Source organism: Tachysurus fulvidraco, chromosome 12 (genome assembly GCF_022655615.1).
Source record: "Tachysurus fulvidraco isolate hzauxx_2018 chromosome 12, HZAU_PFXX_2.0, whole genome shotgun sequence".
Lineage (NCBI taxonomy): Eukaryota > Metazoa > Chordata > Actinopteri > Siluriformes > Bagridae > Tachysurus > Tachysurus fulvidraco.
In genome coordinates this window covers 10,004,676-10,031,233 of record NC_062529.1, presented here as the reverse complement: position 1 = coordinate 10,031,233, position 26,558 = coordinate 10,004,676, and positions in this window count along the sequence as shown.

The following is a 26,558-nucleotide window of genomic DNA, read 5'->3' as shown; positions in this document are numbered from 1 at the left end:
CCTTCTTCCTTTAATGACCGCCAGCACAGGCACGTAGTAATGCCTGCAGAAATGGAGTATGGGAGTGGAAAAATAGGATCCATCATTTTTCATGCAAGCAGTGACATCGCTGTCAGCCAAATTCACTCTGATAGCCTCTCTCAGGAATCATTGATATCTGCATTAGAGACCTTTTGTTAAAGGTCTCATCTAAATGCATTGAAAATGCCGCTCTCTTCTGTGTACTTCCTGCTCTAAAGGCAAAGGGGAGTCTGCCGTGTGCTTGAACCAAGATCTGTCAACTGGCTCTTAAGGTTAGTTTGCGGCCGGACAACGTGGTGTCGCTGAACTCTGAGGAAACTGCAGCAGCACAAGCAAGCAGCAAGGCTTCAATAAGAGTGTTTAGATAGTGTGGATTTATTAGTCTCTCTGACAAGTCCTTTATCAAATCCATGGAAGCAGCCCATCTATCTGGGTTTGCCTTGAATTTTTATGCTATTTTGTCTGCAAAAAAATATTGCACATGGTGAATGAAAATATAAGCTTTTGTTTTTTATTGCATAGTGAACCATACTACTGCCAGGGAAATCGGATAAGCCCCTCATCTGACTTCAGCAAGGTGACAGTGCTATTTCAATTGGAGTGAATAGGAACTCAGAGCTATGTAGTGGAAAAGTTTTATATTTTAAGGAAGCCTGCTTATAATACATGCCGCTCTTACATATTGAATTGTGTAGAACTTGTGTACATTCTCAACAAAGGGCATTTAAAGCAAACATCTTATTTTTAAAGTAACAAAAGGCTTCCTCTGAAAAACTTGTTCTTTAGAATTATTACAGAGCGAACTCTTGATCTTAACCAAGTTTGCAGTTATTATGCAGTCGATTGTCACCTGCACTTTTTTAAAAAAAACTTACTTCTTACTGATTCTTCAAAATACTCAAAAATATTAATTAAACCTCTTAGGGATCTCGCCCCCTATTGCAGGTTTTTCGCCTACATAACCTACCCAACAAAAAGTGGTACAGCTCCCACATACTTTGACACACAGGGGTGTCCAGGACAGGACAGCCTGGTCTCATTGGAAAGAAGAGATACAAATGTCAGTTTAATTCTATGCCTTACTGGCACAAAGTTACAGAGGCGAGAATGGAAGGTTTTCATTTCCGCCTGAGTTTACCTGATAAACTGATTAATCTTATTTCTCTGGAACATGTTAGGGACCAAATAACAAATGTCTTGGCTTTCACCAAAAAAAAAAATTCAAGTCAAAAGACCCAAAAATGGCTTCAATAAAACTATTTTTCTACGGACATGTCTGTCCGGTCATGTGTTTCTTGTGTACTTGTTTACTGTATAACTTTGAATTAAAAGACTGCATGCTCAGTTTAAAAGGCCTAAAACACACAGAGCCTCTCTGTCTACAAGTCTGCTGTGAAAAAAGGCCTGTAACCTGTAACCTGTAACCTGTAACCTGACACCCTGAGCTGTGAGACTGTGAAAAAGTCGAGGATTGCGCAATAAATCCATTGCGCACCTTGCGGGTTCGACTCCCGACTCCGCCTTGTGTGTGTGGAGTTTGCATGTTCTCCCCGTGCCTCAGGGGTTTCCTTCGGGTACTCCCCGGGTACTCCGGTTTCCTCTCCCGGTCCAAAGACATGCATGGTAGGTTGATTGGCATCTCTGGAAAAATTGTCCGTATTGTGTAATTACATGAGTGAATGAGTGTGTGTGTGTGTGTGTGTGTGCCCTGCGATGGGTTGGCACTCCATTCAGGGTGTATCCTGCCTTGATGCCCGATGATGCCTGAGATAGGCACAGGCTCCCTGTGACCAGAGAAGTTCGGATAAACAGTAGAAAATGAATGAATGAATGAATGAATGAATGAATGAATGAATGAATGAATGAATGAAATAAAAATAAATAATTACTTAATTTTTTTTCTTATTTAGGTGGAATTGCTTAATTATTCTTATGCAAATGTGTGTCTGATTGTGCCCTAAGATGGGTTGGCCCTCTGTACAGGATGTCCCCTGTGCCCTGTGCCCTGACTCCCTTAGGATAGATTCCAGGCTCCTTTTGTCCCTGTATTGGAAAACACTACCGGAAATGGATGGATGGACGGATAAATGGATGGATGGACGGATAAATAGATGGCTGGATGGATAGATGAATGAATAGATAGATGAATGGATGGGTGGATAGATGGATATATGGGTGGATGAATAGATAGATGGATGGGTTCATTTAGGCTTTACTATTAGCTTGAGAAATTCCCCAGAAGCAACCAAAATATTTGCCTTCTTTTCCATTTATATTGTATTCTGAAATATTTTTTCATTTCTATGCAACACGCTCACATTTTCTTGAAACAATCACATTAAAAGAAAATTGTGTTGTCTTAAATATGTTATACACTCCTAGCTATGATAACTCACAATATTGTGGCATACAATATGTTAAAAGTCAGTTGTCAAAAGAAAAAGCATCTCAAGCCAGGCCCATTTTAGCCCACAGCAGTTCTAAACCAAAGTAATAACGCCCCAAAGCAGAAGTATGAGCAAGGCTTTACGGTTATTTTCAACCCATCATTATTCCTCATAAATCCTAAACCAGCCCAGGCCACTGGCTCTGACAGCATGACTGATGGGCTTGCTGTCGCAAATGTCAAGAGAAATGTTCTCTGGGCCCTTATCTCACCATTTCTCACTGTATGTGAGACTTAAGGTTTTTGGATAAATACAGCCATTTGGATGAGCTTTACTCTCTGATAACCAAGGGCACATGGATCTACTGTACTATGTGTTTTATACAGGCCATGCACAGATGGATGCTTGGACTATAATCTAAATCTTGTGATGAGTGAGTGTTTGTGCATGATTGAAAATTATTAGAATTGAATTGCAGGGGAACTATGGCACATCCAGTACTAAGGAAAGATCAAAATGTGAAGGTTAATTGGTTTCATTTGGCTTGTGATTTATCTCTTTGTTTTCCTGCGTTTTGTTCTATATAAAAGTTGCAGCTCTGTACAAAACCTGGCCCAATTTTCTGTAAATTGCTTTGCTCTCCGTAGTTTAGTTTGGCACTAGATCAAAGCAGGGTTGAATTCAACAGAGGCAAACGTTAAAGTTATTCCCCAGCCCCCTGTACCACCGAAACTCCCAGCGGGGCTGAAACAGGTTTCAGCAACAGCCATTAGCCAACCGATTACATATTTATGAAAGCTTTATGAAGCATTTACCGCTCCGTTCCATCAGAGCGTTACGTGCATGGACTTGACAGCCTTCCTCAGAGATTAGTCTCAGATACCCAGGATAGATTGCAGTGCGCTCGGATCGGCTTTCCTGCTGCTGTGAGCACAAAGTCCCAGACTTTAAGTGCTGTTACACAGTTGATAGGAATCAGGGTCGAGCTATAGGAAGAGAGGACAAATGCAGTGCTGTGTACTGTGCTAAATGTCAAGGATGATGAGGTCAGCTGGCCTGGTAGCATTATGGCATGGCATCCTCTCTAAACCATGACATCGGCACACTGAGCTATCCGACCTTTTTCAGCTACAAAGAGTGGGAACCAATTTTTTGGCTTACTAATTGATGTAAAGGGAATTTAACAAATATTATCCTTGCTTCATACTGTATAAGATCATCATAATAGGGGTAGGCATTATATAAAAAAATAAACACATCTCTATTTTGGCGACATCTTTGATATATAAAATGCATCACAATATGGAAACCTTAGAATTATAAGCTGCTAGCTGATAAAAAAAAAACAGTATACTCATATTTAGTATAAAATATGACATTTTTAATACATTTCTACTTTTAGGTTTCTGATAAGGTTTGCTAAAATGTACAAATAAAACAGTGAGACTATATGAGAAACTAATAGAATAATAAAAATAATAATAAACAAATAAAAAATACTTTTCACGAGATAAATAAGTAAAAAATATAGAAGCACATCACCTGATGATACTGTATCTGAATCTGGAGTAGCTTTTTACAGCATCTGTCTACTGCTTATTTCCAGCATATTTAAAGCACATCTGTTTGCTGAGTCTTGTATATAATCCTTTCATGTGCTAGACTTCTTGTACGCCTGCACTCATTGAGCATGAAATCAATAACTGTCATCTCAAAGGCATCCTTGCAAGTAGCTCCCACTCTGAAGCACAGCTATAATCCATCTCTATCTATCATATAGCTTTTTGAAGCTGGAATATACATTGGGAGGTTCTTGCCTCAAGAGGACTCGAATGATTATTTAAGAACCTTCAGTGCTTAATTTGACTTGCAGGGTGTCTTGATGAAGACTATAATAAAGCTCTCAGTTGCAAGATTAGAAATGCATGTGGAAAGATAATGGCATTATGTCATTAGGAGCACAATCAGAAGTTTTTTATTATTATATTATTATTATTTTTAAATATTCTGTACATATTAAATTCTTAATATTGGCCTTTTCACTTTAATACTAAAATTAACGCTACCCCAAACATATAGGGGACATTTTATAAAAATGATATGTGGTGAAATGAGAACTTTAATCAGTGATGTCTCAGAAAATTACTGATCAGACTATATACTAAACCAGTACAAAAAATCAGCAAAAGCAGCATGCAACTTGCATTTCAGAGAGTCCTCTCTGCATGAGAACTCGAGCCAGAGTCCAAATAGCCTCAGGGATTCATCATACTAGCCATAATGCCAAGAATAATTGTATAAACTGTACACGTAAGAAGTAATGCCCACACAAGTCAGACAGGGAAAAAAAGTTACACTTGTACAACACCCCCACCCTAACACATGGTCTAAATAGACACCTCTGAGCTTGGCAAATTGTTCACTTAAGCACAGCGCGCAAAGGGAGATGCTGATCGTATACCATGGACTAAAATGTACCCTGTAATGACGAACGTGCTGCACATGTTTCAGTTGGAATAGCAGATCACTTCAGACCATATATTGTGTCTGTGTCCAGGGAAAAGCTCACATTTAGCTCTTAGGCTCCTGCAATCAATATAAATTTAGCATGGTAATGATCATGCACTCTGGGTATAACTCTGGAGACCAGCTGAGCAAAGCTTTGGCCCTGGCTTGCTCAGCCACTGAAGAGGAACGACTTCTTACTCTTTCTCATATTATTTCTTCTCTCTGCTGCTGTCTGTATCTTGTGGGATTTGTATCAGGAAAACAAATTCCCTGCACCTAAAACCTTGATCTTTCTTGAAACGGTGAGATCAGCATTACAAGTGCATGAAGTAAATGTCCTGCAGTACAATGATACATCATCGAACAGAGGAGACTTTATGTGCTTTGTGTGAATTAAAAGGCAGGCTCTCCGATTTTTGAAAGCCAATGTCGACATTTGAAATCACCAAAATAAACACGCCCCTAACCCAAATTGGGTCCCACCCCTGTATTGATAGCTCCGCCCACACATACATACGTAACCCAGGCAAATAATGGAAAGAAATGTGTCTTTATCATAGCTGAAGGGAAGAACAATACGATTGCAGATAAACAAACAAGCAAAAATGACACACAAGCATAATCATGCAAAGGACAGCATATATTAGTTCTGTGTAACAAAGCAAATCCAACGTTACTCACCTATCGAGAAGGAAAAAAAAGCGCCTTGGCGTCTTAAGTAAAGTTGAATTTCCCGAGTCAATAACTCCTGAGCTAAACACTGTTACTACACAAAACACGGTTGTAGCTGCCTCTCTACATTACTACGATAGAAAAGAGGTGTTATTTGTGCAGTAACAGCGTTTAGCTCAGGAGTTATTGACTCAGGAATCACCAATCTGTGAATATGTGGCAAACTTCCCGCTCCTTCAGTTCTCTCCAGCGCTGGAAAGCTGATCCTATATTAACACGGTCTTGCCTTATCGTAAGCCTTTCTTCGCTTTCTTTCTTTGTTTTTAACCTCCATGTCAATGCTAAAACCGCTTTCTGCTAACGTCACACTGAACACTCTCTCCGCCGCAGATTGACAAGACCCGCCCCTTTGATTTTTGTTTTTCAGTTTTCTGAAGCATTTCTCAAAAATCGGAGACCCTGCCTTTAAGTGTTTTATTTGCTTGCTGAAGAAATTCAAGAAAATTCTTATATTGAGGAGGCTGTGGTATTCTAAACCTTTTACCATCTGTAGGACATTAATAATTTGTTGTATTTCTTTAATTGTGTACTTAATATCTCCTGCAGATGTACTGTATATGTAATTGTTTTACTGTATGTTCAGTCATTTGAAATCTGGTCACTATTGTGAAACAACAGCTTCATCATAGAGACTCTTGCTCACTTCTAGTTTCTCCTCCACATGGATTTGAGAAACGAGTGATCAAGAAGGTAACCTTCATTCATGTTTATTACAGCCCCTACTGTTTTCTCTCTGTGAATCATTACTAATGATTCTACTGTTTTACAGATGTGAGTGTTGCTTAAATAAATTAACCCCAGTTCACACAAAGTCTAGGAGGTATGTCACTAAATGTAAGTCTGGGCTAGAAAGAAAATAGCCCCTGGGTCTAGTTCACACTATTCTATTGTGTGTATTTTCACTCATGGTCATTGCACAAATAAACAGTGCTGCTATTCCTGGTCCCAAAGTAAAAAAAGATCCCACTTAAGCTATTTATTAACAACAAATATGTTTAGATGGATTTTTGTGTATTTTTCCCTGAAACAGTGCAGAAGCTTAGCACTGTTAGTGCATTCATGCAAGGCAGCACTGATTACTTGCTAAGGCTCTTCTTCTACAGGTGCATCCTTGACATTAAAGTGCAAACACAAGCCCTGCAAAATTGTATAATTTGATGAGTAGAACAGTTTGATGGGTTTGCTTACATTGCTGCAGCAGCTGCTAGGAATTTTATTGCATAACGAATGCTATCAACAGTACTCAGTGTGTTCAACACTAGAGTTGTGCACATAGTTTTGTTTTCTTAATTCCACTCTAGCCTGCTCTAGCCTACTCCTGAAAGTCATGAGAATATTGGTAATTTTGACAAATTCACAGTTATTATTTTAGTTTGAACCTTCTTGAAAAAGTTTTCTAACAAACGCAATTGGATTTGTTTCCATAGGAATAAATAAATGAATCATTTCAAGCACAGTGTTGCTAACCATGCAACTAAAATGAACAAATGAATACTGTAAATGCATGAATGAATTAATGAATGTGGCCTTTTATTTTGTTCGGCAAAGTTCATATCTAACCACTTGCTTTCATCTTCATGAAACTAAATCCTAACCTTTTTGTTGGGTCCCACAGGATCCTAGTCTTGATGCACATCTCTACCCTGCACTACACAAAACATTTCTGAATCACAGATTCACTGGAAATGAAGGGCCCAATGTTTCATGATGGATCAAAAACATATCTTTGCCTTGCAAAGGTTAATATGGAAGAATTTGTGTGACCTAAACCCCAAACTCAACCTCACTGAACACCTTAGCGATGAAATGGATTGCTGTCTGGATGTTAGGTCTTCTCAGTTGGCATAAGAACCTGACCTAACTAATGTTGTATAGTTGACTCTTATAGTTGAATAAGCACAAATCCTACAGCCACACTTCAAAATCTAGTGGAAGGCCTTCCCAAAAGAGGGTAATTTCATAAATTTGGGGACCAACACTGTGTTAATGCACAGGGATTAGAATAAGCAGATGGTCCACATGGGTGTGTAATGTAGCTATTATCAGAATGAACCAGTTTTTATTTTTCTAGATGCAGATTTAGCTTTTGAACTTTTAGATTTCTAAGACCATCTTTGTTGGTGTAGATAGTATAACAGAATTCCAGTTCATTAATGAGTCTGTACATACAGACGAAGATGATTGAAAGATGAAATTATATGAAATCATGTCTGTCTTTGTTGAAGATGAAATCATCTTTGTCTGTACATGAAAACGAAGAGGATTTCCTCCTCAACATTTCAGTAAAACTTTAGATTAGCCCAGGCAGCGGGAACAACTGTAATGTGCGGTGTTCTGGCAGAGAGAAAGAGAGTGACAGCTGCTGCATTGCTGTTTAAGTTGTCTAACCTCAGTGAGAAGACCTTGTTTGTGTCATGCAGGATCCCTAGCACGCGAGCTGAGTCGTAATGCAATTGACAACCCGCTGTTCCTGACATTAATAAAGATTGAACACATACAGGAAATTAAACTCTCACTTTCCCATTGTAATGAGATGGTATCCATCACCCGACTGTTTACTCCACAATCGGATCAAATGATCAAATTAGGGCGCACTCGGCCCACACGCCACGCCGCCTTTTTTGCCTGGCAGCATCGCTCTTTAAAATGGATGGCAGAGTGAATGGGATTTAAATAAAGACTCTATATGTTAATGATGGACGGTGACCCCCTGGTGTTCAGCAAAGCGGAAGGGGGATGGGTCTGACAATGAATGAGTGACCGCTGCCAAAGTTTGGAAATGAATTATATTAAGAGTCACCACAAGAGGGGGATGGATGCTCATTCAGCATCAATGGCACATTAATGGCAAACCAGGAAACAGGTGAATTTAAGGCAAAACAGTACCCATCTGTGCATCTCTAGATTAGGACAGGAAAAAGAAACAGTACAAAAGATCACGAGGAGTGGGAAGGGTTCAGCTTTTAAGGCTAATAATGTTCCTGATCAAAGCTGCATGCTAGGCAGGGATGGCTGTATTGGTGTAAGAAATAAGAGCTCTGCACCCAGGCTCTGTAAATAGCTTGAAGAATAGGGCAGTAATTGAAGATGGACTGAAGTGTATCCATTGAGCTCACTTTGTTTTCTATTTGAAGAGGAAATGTTAATTACTGTATAATTGCATTTATATAATTGTAGACCCCTTATGTTCTGTTCAGGTCAAAACAAGCCATTTTAAATGTTTTGTGAAAAAATATTTCTAATATTGAGATTTAATGTTCTTTAGAGAAACTGGACAAGATTCATTAAGTGTAATATTAAAAAAATATTTAAAATGTTTTTTTTTTTTAAATAATATTTCTAATATTAAACTTCATGAATCTTGTCCAGTTTCGCTAAAGAACATTAAAAGTTAATATTTTAATATTACTGTTAGTTTTTACATTAACAATCTAATGGAAAGGTCTCAAAAGAACTGAAGTCAAAATAGACCTCCATCTTTAAAAAAATACCTCCATCTGTACAATACAGTTACTGTTGCATTGTCTTCAGAAGGATCACCAAGTACATTCATGCTATGTCAGTCTTTCTCATGAAAATTGCTTATATTTCTAATAAAATAAAAGCAAAAATGCCACATGGGGTATAGACCTGGATCTCTTTTCTAGTCATATGCATTATATTTCCAAATAATGTGATCGCGTTGGTCAGTCATATAAACCAGAGATGACTTTACCAGATGATAGTAATAACCGAAATGACACTGATAACAATGATGATTATTGGCCCCTGAAATCTGCAAGGTATAATATATGGCCCTCATTTATGCCTCCATTCCATGTGCTTTGGTACTTGCCCACTTTTCATATGCTTAGCTGTTCCAGGTGCAGAGCACTGGTTTTTACAAAGCATAAAACACACACACACACACACACACACACACACACACACACACACACACACACACACACACACACACACACATTCTATTCCTATTTCTATTCCTACAGCACACATGTCCAGCAAGATGAAGATTGCGTGTTTCACAGTATGTGTGAGATGATAGTGGTTTTGGAAATGTCCAGCCGAGCTTTAGAGACATATTTAAAGCAGTAAGTATAGCAAAGAGAAATGATTGCCATAATAATAGTGCCCAACCCAGACATTTTATTTTCCCCCAAACCCAAAATTTGAAAATGGTTCTGATTTTGACAGGGAGGCGCATTGTGTACTGATCAAGCCTGTGTGAGCGCTGGACAGTTTATGAAAATTGTCTTTCATGTCTCAGCCTTATCCGAATGAGTAAGAGTTCACAAATGATGAAAATTTGAGAAGGGTTTGAAAGTTTGAAAGTTCTGGATGGAGAGTTAAAGTATTGTAAATCAGCAATTTTAAGATAAGATAAAGTATCTAGATTATATCAGAAAATCATTTGTAATGTTTTGTCAACACATTTGTTCACACATCTTCAGGAACATCTTTAACTTGATCAGATACATGGTGCATCCAATGCATCTCAGGAATTAATGCATGCAACACACAGAACAATTCAATGTCACCTAAAGCAACAAGGACATTGGGAGAAGATGTGAAACTCTAGAGACTAACCAGAGTTCCATATTGCATAAGAATACATTATCAACATCAAGCAATAAACAAACAACAACTACAAAAAAAATAATCTCACATATATCTGAATAAACTACCCTATAGCCCTGTTACCTTAAAAGTTAATATGGGGTCTTGTTAATCCATTATAATTTATTTGTGCAGACATGTAAGCATCCATCATACATACATTAAACATGTACAGTATAAAGTACAGACACTTACATAAATATGTTTAGTAAAAAAGTAAAGAAAAGGAAGTCACAAATAGTTTATTCCCACACAAATAGTTAATAGTTAATGTGTTATTACTAATAACACATTAGTACCTCCATCAACATGATCAATGTGATAATAATGATCACAATAGCTGCTTCTTGTAGTTTTTAATATAATCACTCTCTCTCTCTCTCTCTCTCTCTCTCTCTCTCTCTCTCTCTCTCTCTCTCTCTCTCTCTCTCTCTCTCTCTCTCTCTCTCTCTCTCTCTCTCTCTCTCTCTCTCTCTCTCTCTCTCTCTCTCTCTCTCTCACACACACACACACACACACACACACACACACACATTCGTTTATTAGCTCATTATTCAGACTAATTATATAAAAAGGGTGAAAGTCACTATAAGGCTCCTGTACTGCACCATAAACACTGTTTGAAGGAGTTTCAGATAATTGCTGAGTCCATTACTTCCAGAGCTTACTTTGATTCTGTGGGTGAGCTGGCTTGTAATTGGCTCCTTAAAATATTCACCGATGCTGCACAGATAAATTCTAAACCCAGGTCAGGTGTCATACAGTATACAGTATAAGGCTGTGAAATGCTTATGATTTTACATGTTGTGGGTGTGAAAGTGGCAACCCAGTGTTGGGAGAATATATGGAAAGGGAATAAACTAATAACTGGATTAGATCCTTAGTACAGATGTAGTGCCCTGCTATTATTATACTATTATTACAGGTTGAGCTTTAATTTAACCTAGTTAATGTGATAGTGTGAGTAAAACCTGCCTAGCTTCATTAGTGCACCAGCATTCCCTACCCCCTGTTCATATCCTGTTTACCTTCCCCTTTCCTTTCCCAACACTTTCTAATGGATTATTTAATGATAATTAACCCTGAATCCCACAGAGACAGCTGTGGACAGATTAATGGCCTAGTTTAAGAGGAACACCTGTTCAACCAGGCGGAATTTGTCCAGATCAAGCTGAAGGCACCAATGTCAAAGACAAGTGCACATGCTCCCTTTAGCTTTGTCACAGACCTTGAGCCCTACAGATCTTGACCTCCGCCAGATGTAATTTGAAACGGCTCAATTCTGGAGAGTGCTAATTATTATTGTTTTTTTTTTAAAAATTTTTTTTTTTTTACAACCTTAACTATATTTGTTAGCTCTTGAAGGCATTAACGTGTTGTTTCACGGCTCAGCTGAATAAATGTAAAAGATGATCTGTGATTATAAGCTGGCTAATGAATAAACAAGTTGAGATAATTAAATAGTAATTAAAAGAAAGTATATGTTGCCTGTAAATTGCAGATGTTCAGCCTGTTTTGGCTGAACTATAAGAAAACTAAATAATTAATTTTTGTTTTTTCTGCGATGAAAGAAACCCATTTTGTTAAAGACAATCATCATGCATGTGAAGTGCATATCTGTACATGCATTTAAAAAAATACTATAAAAACAACTAACATTTAACACTTGGCACTGCTATCCAGTATCTTTTGTAGCAAATATATGCACCTATAATGTATAGGATATACTTAATTACTGTACTCAAACTGTTATAAACATTGATACTGGTGCACTAGGTCATGGACTAGTCATAGGTCAAGATCGGTGGAAAAACTTATTTTATAAACAAATGCATACGCAACTTGATTTTAGTGCTCGTTTAAGTGTTTTAGGAAAAGGCAGGATGAGTAGTAAAGATTCTAGCAATTTTATCTCTGCAAGTCGCTGTATGAAGTGGTCAGTAGGTATTCTCTACTCTCTACTCGTTGCCATAGTAATAACATTTATCGGTGGATGGCAGAACCTTCCACTCCACAATAAATCAGCAGTGTGTACTCATTGCCACAGATCATGTGCATGATACTGTCTTTAATCCTATTGGTTGTTGGTAGCAGAAAGTTCGACTTTTCACAATTTTGTTGCAGTTGGGTCATTTTTTTTTAATGGTCGCAGTGGTTCATGTCACTGGAAGTCGGCAGCTCTAACAGAAAATAAACGGTCTCTGGTCGCTGTGTTGCTGAGAGTCGTGAATGTGTGAATGTGAATGTCATTCATTATACCAAATTCATGAATACTGTCAGATTTATCATTCTGATGAATGTGTTAAGTTTTTTTTTAGATTAATTTAGATAAATGAATAGGTGGTTAGGCTAATTAGATATATTTATTTAAAATATAAACCTATATTAACAGCCACAGCATTTTGACTCAGGATAGCTTTCAGGACAGAAGACTTCATTCTTTGTGGTTTCTCTGTAACATGAAAATCTAAGAAGAAAAAGGCTTATTGTTTAGAGTTAATAAAAAAAAAATAATGCTAAATATTGGAAAAATAATGCTACACATTACAACTGCTGTTATTTTTCAATAAACCAAGATCCAAAATGTTTAGTTCCTTTAAGACAATAGCAATTTTCCAATGTTTAGCATTATTGAAAATTGCTATTGTCTTAAAGGAACTAAACATTTTGGATCTTGGTTTATTGGAAAATAACAGCAGTTGTTACAGTATGTATCTATATAGTATGTATATATTTCCTATTAGTTTCACTGTAGTTCCTGAATAAATTCTAGAAAATACTAAACAATCTTTTATAAATCAATAATAAGTATATAATAACCTGGAGATTAAAAAAATGAATAAAATATAAGAGTTAAAAACTAAATTTAATGCCTTTTTTCACATGTAACTGATGGCTGTACTGATGTTTTACAGGTTTTTACACCATGTGAAACCAGAAAAAGCAGCATATGCTCAAACCTAATCCAGAGCTTCACTGACTGCACCCTTCCATTTAATATCAAAGCAGCATGATGCCTTGGGGGACATCAAATCAGTGTCTGAGATAGCGTTAAAAAAAATCATACCTCAGAGAGCATATATTCACACATCCAAGGCCCTGCTTGCTTGTTATATAAAGTAATTAGAATTTGACTTTTTAAGCCCCAGTCTTCAGTGTACAGGAATAAACACACATCTCAATGCTGCATTTTTATCATCCCAAGGCTGAACTCAATAAAGCATTGCAATTAGTTACTTCCGTCCTGTGCCAGTGTTTACCGAGTGGCTGCACACACTGCTCCTGATTATCCAAGTGGAAACAAGAGCAATGGCATTCTCACATGTGCTTTCCATTTTGCTCAACAGCTGCTTGCATTCTTTTTTTTTTTCTTTTGCTTACGCTTTCATAAAACAGTCTGTGTTCACCTCATTTCTGTACATATGTATATCGGTGCCTTGTTTTCACCTAACTGCTAAGAGTCACACTCTCTCAAGGATGTTTTTTTTTAAGGGGACGATAACTGAATGTTTCAGAGTGTTTAATATTTCATAAACAGAGGGATTACCAGTAAGGGGGTGTACACCAAACAAACATGCAATATGTTATAGACATGATCAAGGCAGACCGAGCAAGTGCAGATAAGAACCCTCACTCACTCACTCACTCACTTTCTACCGCTTATCCGAACTACTCGGGTCATGGGGAGCATGTGCCTACAGTATCTCAGGCGTCATCGGGCATCAAGGCAGGATACACCCTGGACAGAGTGCCAACCCATCACAGGGCACACACACTCTCACACTACTGTACGGACAATTTTCCAGAGATGCCAATCAACCTACCATGCGTGTCTTTGGACCTGGGGAGGAAACCGGAGTACCCTGAGGAAACCCCGAGGCACGGGGAGAACATGCAAACTCCACACACACACACACAAAAGGCGGAGGCGGGAATCGAACCCCGACCCTGGAGGTGTGAGGCAAACGTGCTAACCACTAAGCCACCGTGCCGCTATCATCATCATCATCATCATCATCATCATCATCATCATCAACAACAACAACAACAACAACAACAACAACAACATAATCAACAACAACAACAACAACAACATCAACAACAACAACATCATCAACAACATCAACAACAACATCAACAACAACAACATCAACAACACTAGTATTAATATATTTTTAAATGTTTTATTATATCCATTATTCCATGGCTGGAAATGAGTATGTGTATCCTTTCTGTCTCATTGCTATAACTTTTTACTACTCCTCACAGTAATAAATCTTACCGCAGATTACACCCATCTCACAAACAAAAGGCACAGACACAACTCTGACATGCCACAACTTCTCTGAAAAGAATTAAAGAAAAAAATGCTCATCTTCTAAGGGAAATAGATACAGAGAAGTGGAAAATACGCAGTATGCACACTGATCATAAATTTAAGTCAGGTTAGTCAAAAACTCGAATAACTATTTCAAAGGTAAGCTCACAAACATCACAGACACAATGGACACAGCGATTGCACAAGTAACAAAGGTAACAGAGCTTGTAAACAGTGCCAAACACAACATAGTTATTAAACACGGGTGAATACAATAAAAGTGCAGGTGGATTCTGGGAAGTCTGGGAAGAGTCTGGTGTGGACATGCTTGTTGGCCTGTCAAAAATGGAACTCGTGATGTGACAGGTTTCACATTTCACATAAATGATGCAAAAAAATAGTTTTCCACAAGCAAGAGTGGACTTTTTTAGTCAGAAGATAAAGAGAAGTGATGCACTTGTATATACATGTAAAGATTGTGATTTATACCATGTTACATTTGTGCCAGCTTTCTTGTAGTTAAGCCATAAGATATAGAAATACCACATTTGGCAAAAAGTAGCATGCTTTTAAGTTTTAACATGGTTAGTGGTTAGCATGTCTGCCTAACACCTCTGGGGTTGGGGGTTCAGTTCCTGCCGCTGCACATCTTCTCCCGGTGCTCCAGTTTCTTCCCTAATTCCAAAGATATGTGTTGTTGGCTGAATGCCATCTTTAAATGACCCACTAGTTCCTCAGGAGCTCTCCTTTTCACGATTATAAACTGTTGTAGAAAGGACATTATTTACATTTACATTATTTAATTTCCACTGTAACCCAAATTAGGACGGGTTCTCTTCTGAGCCTGGTTCCTCTCAAGGTTTCTTCCTCATATCATCTCAAGGAGTTTTTCCTTGCTGCCGTCGCCTCCGGCTTGCTCATTAGGGATAAGGATAGATATATAGTATATTAAATTGAAATATTTTTTAATGAATTTTAAACTTTAAATGAATATATTCATTTATTTACTTTATCCTTATTTTTTCTACTTTTTAGTATTTTTTTCTCTCTCTCTCTTCTGTTTCCATACTTCTGTAAAGCTGCTTTGAGACAATGGGAATTGTTAAAAGTGCTATACAAATAAATTAAATTTGCCCATCGGTGCCCATCGAGGATTTGGCACCATGTCCAGGGTGTCTAACACCTTGTGTCCAGAGCTCCCTGGAATACACCTCAGGTTCCCTGTGACCCTGTGTAGGATAAACAGTAGAGAAAATGGAAGGATGGATGGATGTTTTAGCCCTTATTTCCATGAAAATGAGAAAGGAGCTTTGTAGCTTAGCAGATGTAATTATTTGAAGGATTCTCATGACACCTTAATGTCGTTAACTCATTTTCAGTGGATTTTCAGTATTTTTCAATGGGGTCATACTGTACTGTAGCAGTACTTGTGTGGTTAAGCTGACATTTTAATGACATAATATTGGTAACATCTAAGTAGATTTTTAACATTGACACAATCATTTGAAGCTCACTGCAGCTTTTTATTTGATTCACTATTTATTAGAATTATATGGAATTCAATAGAAATGGCATCATGAGCCATTGAACAGGTTTTCATTTCTTTATAATAACCTTAAGATTGTAAAAGCTTTCTAGCGGCTCTCAGTCTACAAACATTTGTTTTTGACAGTTAATTTTTAGTGTTCCTGATATCAAAAGCACATATGTCCCCTATCCTGTCAGTGGATTTCTGGTATAAATTTCCCACTTAAATTTTAATGATCTTTTCACTGCAGGATGCCACTTCCATCAGAAGAGTTCTCCAACCTAATGGCCGTAACTACTTTGGCACTGCCATCAAAAACCTATTTGTTTCAATGTTTTATCTACAGGGAGTAGTGTAATATCTGTGGATTAGTTTTTAAGACAATCGATTACAGAATTATTGCCACCCTTCCCTTCCACATTTCCTCTCTTTATTTCCAATATGACCATTAAGTTAAATATTTTAATTATTCATTTCGTAATGTGTGTGTCATGGTGAAATATTGGCCGTTGCCAATCTGACTGCACCAAACAGCCTCTTCCTTCATCTTAGAGGTTAATGGTGGACCCAACACTTTCATTAGCTTCACTAAATGTGCTACACCTCATATGTCAGAATTCCCTCAGTGGGGAGGAAGAAAGCTGCAGTTTGTCATAGAACACCTCTCTGGACCAAATCAGTAGACATTCGTGGTGTTGTGTGGATATGACTCAACTTCATTAGGTGCTTTGAAGATACGTTCTAAAAGAATACACAAGAAAAGAACTGCAAGGTGGTGTTGAGTGTTAGTGAGAGAACGATCTTACTGAAAGATTTATTTGCAAATTAAGAAAAAGGCTTAAACTGATGGAAATCAGTAATAAAATGGACATTTTATTCATTTCTCAGTAAACCTGCAATTTCTATAGACGTTGCTGTTTATAGAAAGGTCTCTTGGGTTTTAGAGAAACCCATAGATATTGTATGATGGAATATTTACTTTCCAAATATGCCATGCTAACAAAAATAAAATACTTTTGTAAACTTAGCAAATTGTGTGTTGATTACCTTTCACAAATATTGCTGAAATCAGGTTCACTTTGTCACTGGTTAATGGGTATTACATGAAATGGAACAAAACATATCTGGAATTAAAAAAAAATAGACTCCCATGCATTTAGGTTCATGAAGGTAAAGGAAAATGCTGACATGTGCAGAAATGTTTTACTAGCAATGCAATGTTTTTTCCATGACAAATAAAATAAGAAGTACGTATAATTCATTTTCTTTGACGGAAGGTCAATCAGTTTTGACCTGAGCTGCATAAGAGAGTGAGGGATGCCAGAAATTAATATCATAGCCTTAAAAGCCAATATGGATCATTAGTCCACATGTGCCTTTCACCTGTATGACCTCACATAAGCAATTTAGGTAGTGATATTTCAGCTATTGTCCATATAACGAGTGCCTGTGCTTAAGAGGCAGCAGCTCTCAGTCTGATGAGAACATGATTTACGTCTTCCAAATGGTTATGTTCAGAAACGTGTTTCAACATGTTATTATGTAATACTACAGATACGGCTGCAACCTGAGACGAAGGAAATAAAAATTAGACTAATAAGTACTGGCAAAGACTCTGTAACTCAATTGTCATTGTGTAGTGCTAGTGTAATTAAAATAAATATAGAGTGCCCTTCAGAGTTATTGGCACTTCATGAAAATGTGCAAAAGCTTATAAATATTCCGCCTTTCTCTTCTTCAACATCCATTTATCTTATGTATATGTCACATTTTCAAATGTTTCAGACATGTATTCTTCTGGTCTTATTAATATTCATTACAGGTTTGTGCAGGTCAATAACTTGCAATGATTGAAATTTTTTTTTATCCTATTGCTTGTATGCAAATTTGAATTATTGCATGTAATGTATTATTCTGGAAGGAACATAGTTAGCCTAAAGTTTGCTGTGAGATTGATGTAGATGGCACCACATGCATACCCTAAAGAAGGTTGTGGATGGTCTTACTTAGATAGTCTAATGATACTTGTTGAAATAATTTTAATCAAATCTCATTCACTAAACAGTAGATACTGTAATTTTACTTGGCTATGATAAACTCAAAGCTAAAGCTTTAATGAGATTAAGAAAATGTCCCTGATACTTGTACTGAAGATCCTTAAGGCATCTGAAGCATTGCTTGACCGGATTGAAGCATTCTGTTATGGAAGAATAATGACCGATCATGCTATCTGTTGTCACTCAGAAGTTTCTTCTCCTTGTCTGTTTGCTAATTAGGAATCTTTGACTACCAAGATATGGTATACTGTAAGTTAGTGTTCCCTTCAAAATGCAGTTGATGTGCATGGCTAGAAAGTTCAGTCGTGATCATATTTGATCACAACCCACATATCCAGTTATGCTTACTGAAGTTATGCTTAGTGAAGTGAAGTTATGCTTAGTGAGGTTCAAATACCAAAATTTCTTATGTTTTAAATTTCTTCGGCTTATGTCATGAGAAAATACACAATTATGTCCTTTCTGTTCTGCCAGCATTTTGTTTTTAAAGATCTTTCTTTAATTGAATAAAAAGTCTAGAACACGGTTTGTAAGGTTTATTTTACACAACTATTTTTGGCCTTGCTTTCAAAGTGTAATCCAGGAACTGGCTGCACTTCTTTATCCATTAAAATAAATAATAGAAAAAAGGACTAAAGTAATATCTAAGGACCAAAATGTAATATCCTGTGTGCAAAAATCACATGTTTGATGTGTACTAATGACTCCTGAAGTCCAGCAGCAGATTTGGTGATAAAATCCCTGCCCTTGACTTCACAACCATCTCTTCTCACTGTGCAGCTCATTAATGACCCATCGAGTCTTATTAGAGAGTGCAGGGATACCACGGCTCAATGACCATACACCAGATTCTCAATAGAGAGCAGGAGAAACAGGTGTGAGTATTAAAGACATATCTCTGGTCTCCCTAATAAGAGATTCTATTCCTTGGAATACATTAACCTGAATCATACTAATGTAAGGAAAATGAAGATCACATAACATTTACCTCATTCTTAACTGTGGTGAAGTGCACCATAGCTTTTGTTTTATCCCTTGTGTATGCTTATTATTTAGTAAGTGCTATGAATAATTCATTAACTGCAATAAAATCTAATAGTGCAGGTATGTCGTAACGAGAGGAAGGAATGAAAGAGAGAACCTGCTGATGGCTTCTGGGAATTTAATTTGTTTGAACAGTCAGAGACAGTGAGATACAATACACAGGTTGTAAGTGAATATCGCTGGCATTGGCATTATATCCAGAACCTTATGTACAGCGCTGTTTGCTGTTGCCCTTCGTGTTCATTCATCTTAAACTCTGCTTCCAACAGCATGAGTCAGTTTCTTCTCCTTCATTTTTTCCCAGACTAATGCATTTCACCTCTGGGCCTCACTCAACATCAGAATTGACTTTCCCTGCTGGCATGTCTGTTTTCTCTGGCAGCCGTACTGTAAATCACCTGCTTACATAACCTCATGGCAGATTAATTGATGCATCTTCCAATTACATATCTACATGTTTGCCTCCCTGTGCGGCTCCTAATCTAACAATACAATTCGGCAGGCATAAAGACACACACACACACACACACACACACACACACACACACACACACACACACACACACACACACACACACACAGAGTATTTTATTTAAAAAATATGAAAATTATTGCATTATTATTATTATTATTATTATTATTATTATTAGTAGTAGTAGTAGTAGTAGTAGTAGTAGTAGTAGTAGTAGTAGTAGTATTAGTTGTAGAGAGCTAGAGACCAAGAAAGAGCTTTTAGTCAAATATAATTTTATTTCCAAAAAATAAATATACATAATTTGTTTAGTTTACATACTGTAAATATACACACACACTGCCAGCCTGTGTTTAAATAATCACTTGCATGTGTGAACACATTACAGTCCTCTGTCAAGGTAATAACCCATTGTCATCTCTGTTGGGTGGCGAATATTAAACCATAGATCAATGTTTAACTATTTATAGTGGACCAAATGAGAATGGTGGCAATTGCATTATTATTTGCCTTTGGCAAAATTATAATAATTTAACATTTCAAGAAGAATGTCCTTATCATTATTGCTTTGTGTTGAGCATGGATAATAATCTTTTTAGGCGAAAGTAAAAGACGAACGTCTGTGTGTATAATATGTTACACAAGCTTGCCTTTCATTAAACCCCTGTTTATGAAGGCGCTTGTGAGATCTATGCTGGCTTGTTGTTTGATTCTCTCTGTATTGATCTCCTGTCTAAAACAAATTCTATTGTCACAGATGAATTTAAAATAATTATGAGCTTGAAGGAGCTAATATTGCCCTGGTGCTGGAAATACTGTAGCTTGTGTATGATGTATGCAGGTACAGATGCGCACTATACACTGTACACTATACATGATCAATGGATCAATCTACACAAATACATACAAGTTGCATTTCATAAACAGTACTTGTAGCTGTAAAAATCTCCTAAGCCACTTTATGATTAGCCTTAATTTCATGCCATATGGTTTTAAACAACTTCGCCTTATACTGTTTCAGTTTAAGAGACCTAGAATGGGGAAAAAGCATTACTTTATGTTTTTGGATTTATTATACTAATTTAATAAAGGCAACAGAAGCTGTGGGGGGAAAAACAGCTTGCAGAGTGTACAGTATATATGAAATACTTTTCATTCAGCTGTATCTGTTGGAGGTTTGTTAGAAAACATATTATATTTACCACTACTATTTAATTTTACTACTATTTACTGTTATATACTGTATAGTCCTTGACATCTCAAGTTTGCTTTCGAATCACAACTCTCTGAGCCTCTGCTGAGTTAGGCCTCTGAGGCCACTAGGGAAAGTGCTTTGGTTAGCGTGATTACCTCTCGGAAGAGGAGAGGTCAAGAAAAGTCAGCTTGGGTTACTTTCCAGAGGGAATACGTTTGCTAAAAAAACAAAAAGGATCCATTGCGTGGCATATGAGTCCGGCTGTCTGGTAATGAGTGAGAATTAGGCAGGCGGTGGAAAAAGTCTCAATTTTCTCAGGAGCAGCATGAGAGCTGCCCTTGGCCTAATTGGTCAAGGCGTTTCACCTTAATCCACAGGGATCTAAAACCCTGAGGTGGCTCCAAAGTTCTATCTGAGACTGCATAAAGATAAAGGTAGGATGAAGATAAAAAGGTGGGCCTCTTCCACAGCATTAATCCAGTTAGTGAGCTTTAGGAAACCCCTAAAACTCTGTTGAATTTGATATTAAGACTTTAGAGGCCTCATGTTGCATTCAAGGGAAGGATTTACTCCCTTGATCTTCATTTGACACAGAAAGTCATTTGACACAGTCCATCCATTGGCAGACTCTTGGAGTTGGACTGGTGAAGTTGTTGACTGGTGAAAAAGTGGCATAGACACTGGAGGCATATTTGCAAGATTTTACATAGTCCCTTAATAAAAACTTAATATAAATCTCATGGTATAACAAAGCTCTGTAAATTTGTTGACTGGTGATTGTAAAAGATCACTGAAAGTATGGTAGTAACATTATGCATTTTTCAGAACAACCAGGAATGATCTTCAGTTTAATTATAACATAATCAATAGATAGGTTATAGGTTTTTTCTAATTTCATATTATATACAGTGAGGTATTATTTCATAAAAAGCATGTTTTTGTTTTTTTTATAAGAATTTACCCACAAAACATTACATTACATAACTGTGTTTGTTCTTTAGTCAAATAGACTCACAACTTGGAGCATTGTAAAGTCCTTTAAACTGGATTTCAGTTCTTGTTCTACTCACATTAAAATTGTATATGATCCACTGAATACTTTATGTGAATCCATCATAATAATGCAAAAATAAGTTTAAAGTTGTAATGGCCTATGGCCTTTTTCTTTCGCTGCACAGATCTGAATTACATGTCAGCAGACGTACCCTAAAGAACAGTCTGATTAAGCATCCTTCTCTAAGGGCTCTAATCTGAGAGAACTCCAGAAGGCATTTTTGCATCCACCATTGCTTAGCATATAGAGTAGATATTGCTGTTTTTGATTAAATTCTACTTTGTCCTCTAGCACCTGTTAAAACGGTGAAACCTTGAAGGGTTGAAATGGTACACTAGTGTTGTCCCACTGCTCACATGTTTGAGGAGTTGAATAGCATGTTTAATAGCCCCATTGCTTGAGATATGGGAGGCCCAGTGGAATAATGTTATTATACATCATGCATGCAGACTGAGAATGTGTTTGTTAATGTGGGGCAAAGCTTGGTGCTTGACAGGTTCTACATAGCTTACTAATCATTCACACACAGTGTAGCACTGTGGTTTGTGTGTATGTTTAGCTTTTGCTCCACTCTTTGAATTGTAGCATATAGCCTTTAGTTATCAGACACAGCTTATATGTTAAACAGGAAGTGCTTTTGCATGCTACTAGACACATGAAGTCAAAAGGGAAAATAAATTTGATCTCAGGAAATGCTCTTTAACATGTAATAGACAAATTAAAGCTTACGTATGAGCTATGATGTGATTCTGACACAGGATATAACGTAATTATCTTGTTAATTGGCTGTAACTTAGGACTATGCAAAAAAAAAAAAAAATTAAATAAATAAATAAATAAATCCTCTCAGTTCATTGAACATTGCAAGAAAGGCTTTAGTGTGACACCCCTGAACATGTGTAACCAGTAAAGTGCACATTTTATTCTTGTGGATAGTCTGCAAGGGGTAAGAGTTTGATCCAAGCTCTTTGATATAATGAAAGATAATTTAAAAATCATGGTTTATACCTGACCATAAAATCTGTTCTTTCATAGTCATGATGAGAGGATCATGACATTGGTTATTTTGAAACTTGTGAATACTGATGTTGGCATAGCAAATATTAGTTTAATATGATGTACAATATTTTTTATACAGTGCTTTAATTCGATTCAGACCTAATTACAGTGCTGTATACACCTGGCATATGCATGCAATACCATATTCCAGTATTTGTAATGCCTTGGCCCAAGGATCAAAGGCAATGCTTTTGATGGTATTTGGCATCAGGAAGTCTTGGCGGGTGAATAAATGAGATTAGAAAAGCCTCCTGAACTAAAAAGCATCGCTCTTGATCTCAACACAACTGGCCACAATAACACATGGCATTTTTAACAGATTTAATTCTAAAAGTATTTATGTTACTTCCTTCTTTCATGGCCATATGTATTGAATGACCTGCTGAACACGTGGCTCATACGGAATCATATTTTGATGCCTGTTTTAGAACTGAGAGTGTTCTTGTTGATCATTAACAGTATAAATTACATTTTTGAAAACCGTACCGTTGGGTGATATCCGTACAATCTGTATGTCTTATTAGTGTAAGTAGTGTTTCTTTCCTTTTTAAGGGAAACCATAAACAGGCTGCAGCACGTTTTAGGAATTTTACTAATTTGTTAAAATAACATTTCACAATTCATCTGTAGTAGTTTTAGAAAGTTTCCAGTGGCACAGAAGGTAGAAACATAAAATCTGAATGTACAATTTGGCAGCATTTCCTTAAAATCTGTGAAAAAGCTGCAGACCAGGCAGAGACCCTGAGATGCTCTGATTAGCCTAGATTATAGCTGAATCCTGGGGTCTTTTGCCAACATGATTACAGGCCAAATTAGGTTCAGATATACAAGACAGACCAGATGCTGAATGAAACTAATAAAAAAGGTGGCAAAACAGGCAAATGAATAAGAATAATTGAATCAAAAATCAGTGAAATAAAAGATTGTTTGCTTGGTATGTATCTTTAATATGTGTTATATATCTTTAATTCTGCAGTTTAACTGTGCTGTTTTCTGTGTTTATTTAAAAATTACTAATACAGAATGCAAATCATTTTTTTAAAGAGTTAGGCTTAATATCTTGGTGTATACTGTAGATTTGTACGGTCCAATACTACTGTGTTGATTTATTGCTAAAAGTCATCCAACTTTTACAGTCATGTGGGAGAAAGATGAGGTTAAGATGTACGATTTTCCATTTCCAGAATCTTTGCCTCATTATAACTTAAAACAATGATTTAAACAAACCAACAAAAACCAACCTACTGCCGAAACCAACCAGAAAAATCACTGGGTAGTTGTTGGCCTACATCTTAAACTATCTGTCAACATAAGTCTAGTAACATAAGCTGGTTCAGCACGACATCCTTCAGTCTCTGGAGTGGACATCAAGGATCAAATTACATCGCCCAGCATGGGCTGAAATGATAACCCCGATGCCAGTGAGGATAAATCAGAATCTAAACCGTGCCCTACTAAAATGGCCCTTTTGATTACTTCTCCAATAAGTGGCATTTCCTTTCCCCATGCCTATTTCAAGGCATTTATTTCCCCGTGGTATTTGGCTGTGCAGATGCCTTGCTTAACACTTAGTTCTATGTGACCCAAATGTCTGTGCTATTTAAGCCCTCTCATCTTTCAGACACAGTAAATGATTGTATTGGTATTCACAAGACTCGTTTTCCAGCTTGGCATTTATGACTGAAGTTTAATATTGTACACATACCTAGTGCTTAATAAACAAACATTACAGGCTATATGATGAAAAAATATATAATATCAGACACATCCAAGATTGTGTCTGGTGCCCTTAATGAAAAATTGCAAAAATTAATAATATATTGGAAGAATAACAAGCATGACATTTTGAGCTCAAACATTGTACAGGGTTTAAAGTCTATTGTTAGTTAATGCATTTTCTCCATACAAAACACTAGTTTTAAAATGATCGGTCTCAATATTTTCTGATGCCTGTCTTCTTGCAATGTCTAACAACAAAGATTTGTACTGTGACCTTCTTCCACTCATCCATGCAAAACATTGTAAGCTCCCTATATATTCTAAGGTTTGTAAATGTTCTCTTACAGCAGGGTTCAAATGTATACATTGAAATGGTCATTGAAATACAGCGATTGTTTTTTTGTTTATTCATTTATATGTTGTAAAATAAATAAACGTTTTAAATTTTTGTTAGCACACAAGGTTTGTCTGTCCAAATATATCATATCTTCTGACTTGCACATGCCTACAGTAAGTAAAAGAATATTGGTATATGTGAGATATAATATGATGAGAAATATACAGTATGGTGAGAATATTTTCTGCATCCCATATCTGATGTAGACCTCAACCGAAGGCCCTGCGAACCTTTTGTATTCAGTTACATCCCCATTACTAAGTTAACAGTTTACAAGGCAAACAAGGTTTACTAGATAGGTTTTCCATATGAACTACCATTAGTAACTATGAATGATCGGGCAATGAAGAACATGATTTTTAATAAGGTTAAGCTATATAAGGTTAAGGTGTTGGTTTACCAACTGGAAAGTTGTAAATTTTAATTCCCGGTCTGCCAAGCCACCACTGCTGGGCCTCTGAACAAGGTCGTTAACCATCATTAATGTTAAAAAACATTACATCCAAACGTAAGTCGCTGTGGATGCAGGTGTCTGATAAATGGCTCAAATGTAAATGTGTAATTCAATATGCAATGGAACATTTCTGGTGCTTTGTAAAACGTTTTCTTTCAAAGTTACACGACTTATTATTTAAGTAGAGAAGGAGCTTTTGAGCTCACCCAATAGAACATTAAACAATAGGCTGGGATTAATATGAAAAAGTAAGTGTTTATTCTCAGGTAGAGAAAAAAGATCCTATATACTCTATTTTGTATGTTGTCAAAGTAGAAATGTCAAATGTCATTGAGCTCAACAGGTACGAATTGCAGGTGGGACACTACATAGACACTAATCAGCTTTAATTATGTTACTCCAATGAATATATAATCAAATCTGATCCAGAAGAAACCTCTCTCTCTCTTTCTCTCTCTTTCTCTCTCTCACTTTTATATTGATTATTCACCAGGTCTTTAGCCCTACAAGTGTAAATATACTTAAATAAATCTCTCTGGCATTCTCTGAATATCCTTTGGTATTTTAAATCAACTTTTTTATCAAATTCTGAACAAACAATAATGAATTAAGGGAAATTGATAGAGGAATAGATAAAAAGAAATGCAAGATTATTATTATAATTATGAGACATTTATGAACTATATTAATATCTCCTGCAGTGCTGAAACTTTCTTGGCAAGTGGCAAAGTGTGTTTAGGGTTTGGGTGTCTGGTAGTGGTGTCAGTTGGGGGAATGTATTTTGCTGCCAAGGTTTGCTAATACGATGTAAATTACATGCTGAACACCTATGGGAGATGTTGGTCTGACTTGTTAGACAGTGTTTTCTAGGAAACACCATTAAAACACCTGCTGAGGGAAGGGATATTGTATTCTTAAGCAAACTGGTGGTTTTCTGGTGTATGTGTTTCTTTCCTTATTCCATATATACACTTTTTTTTTGGTTTGTTTTACATT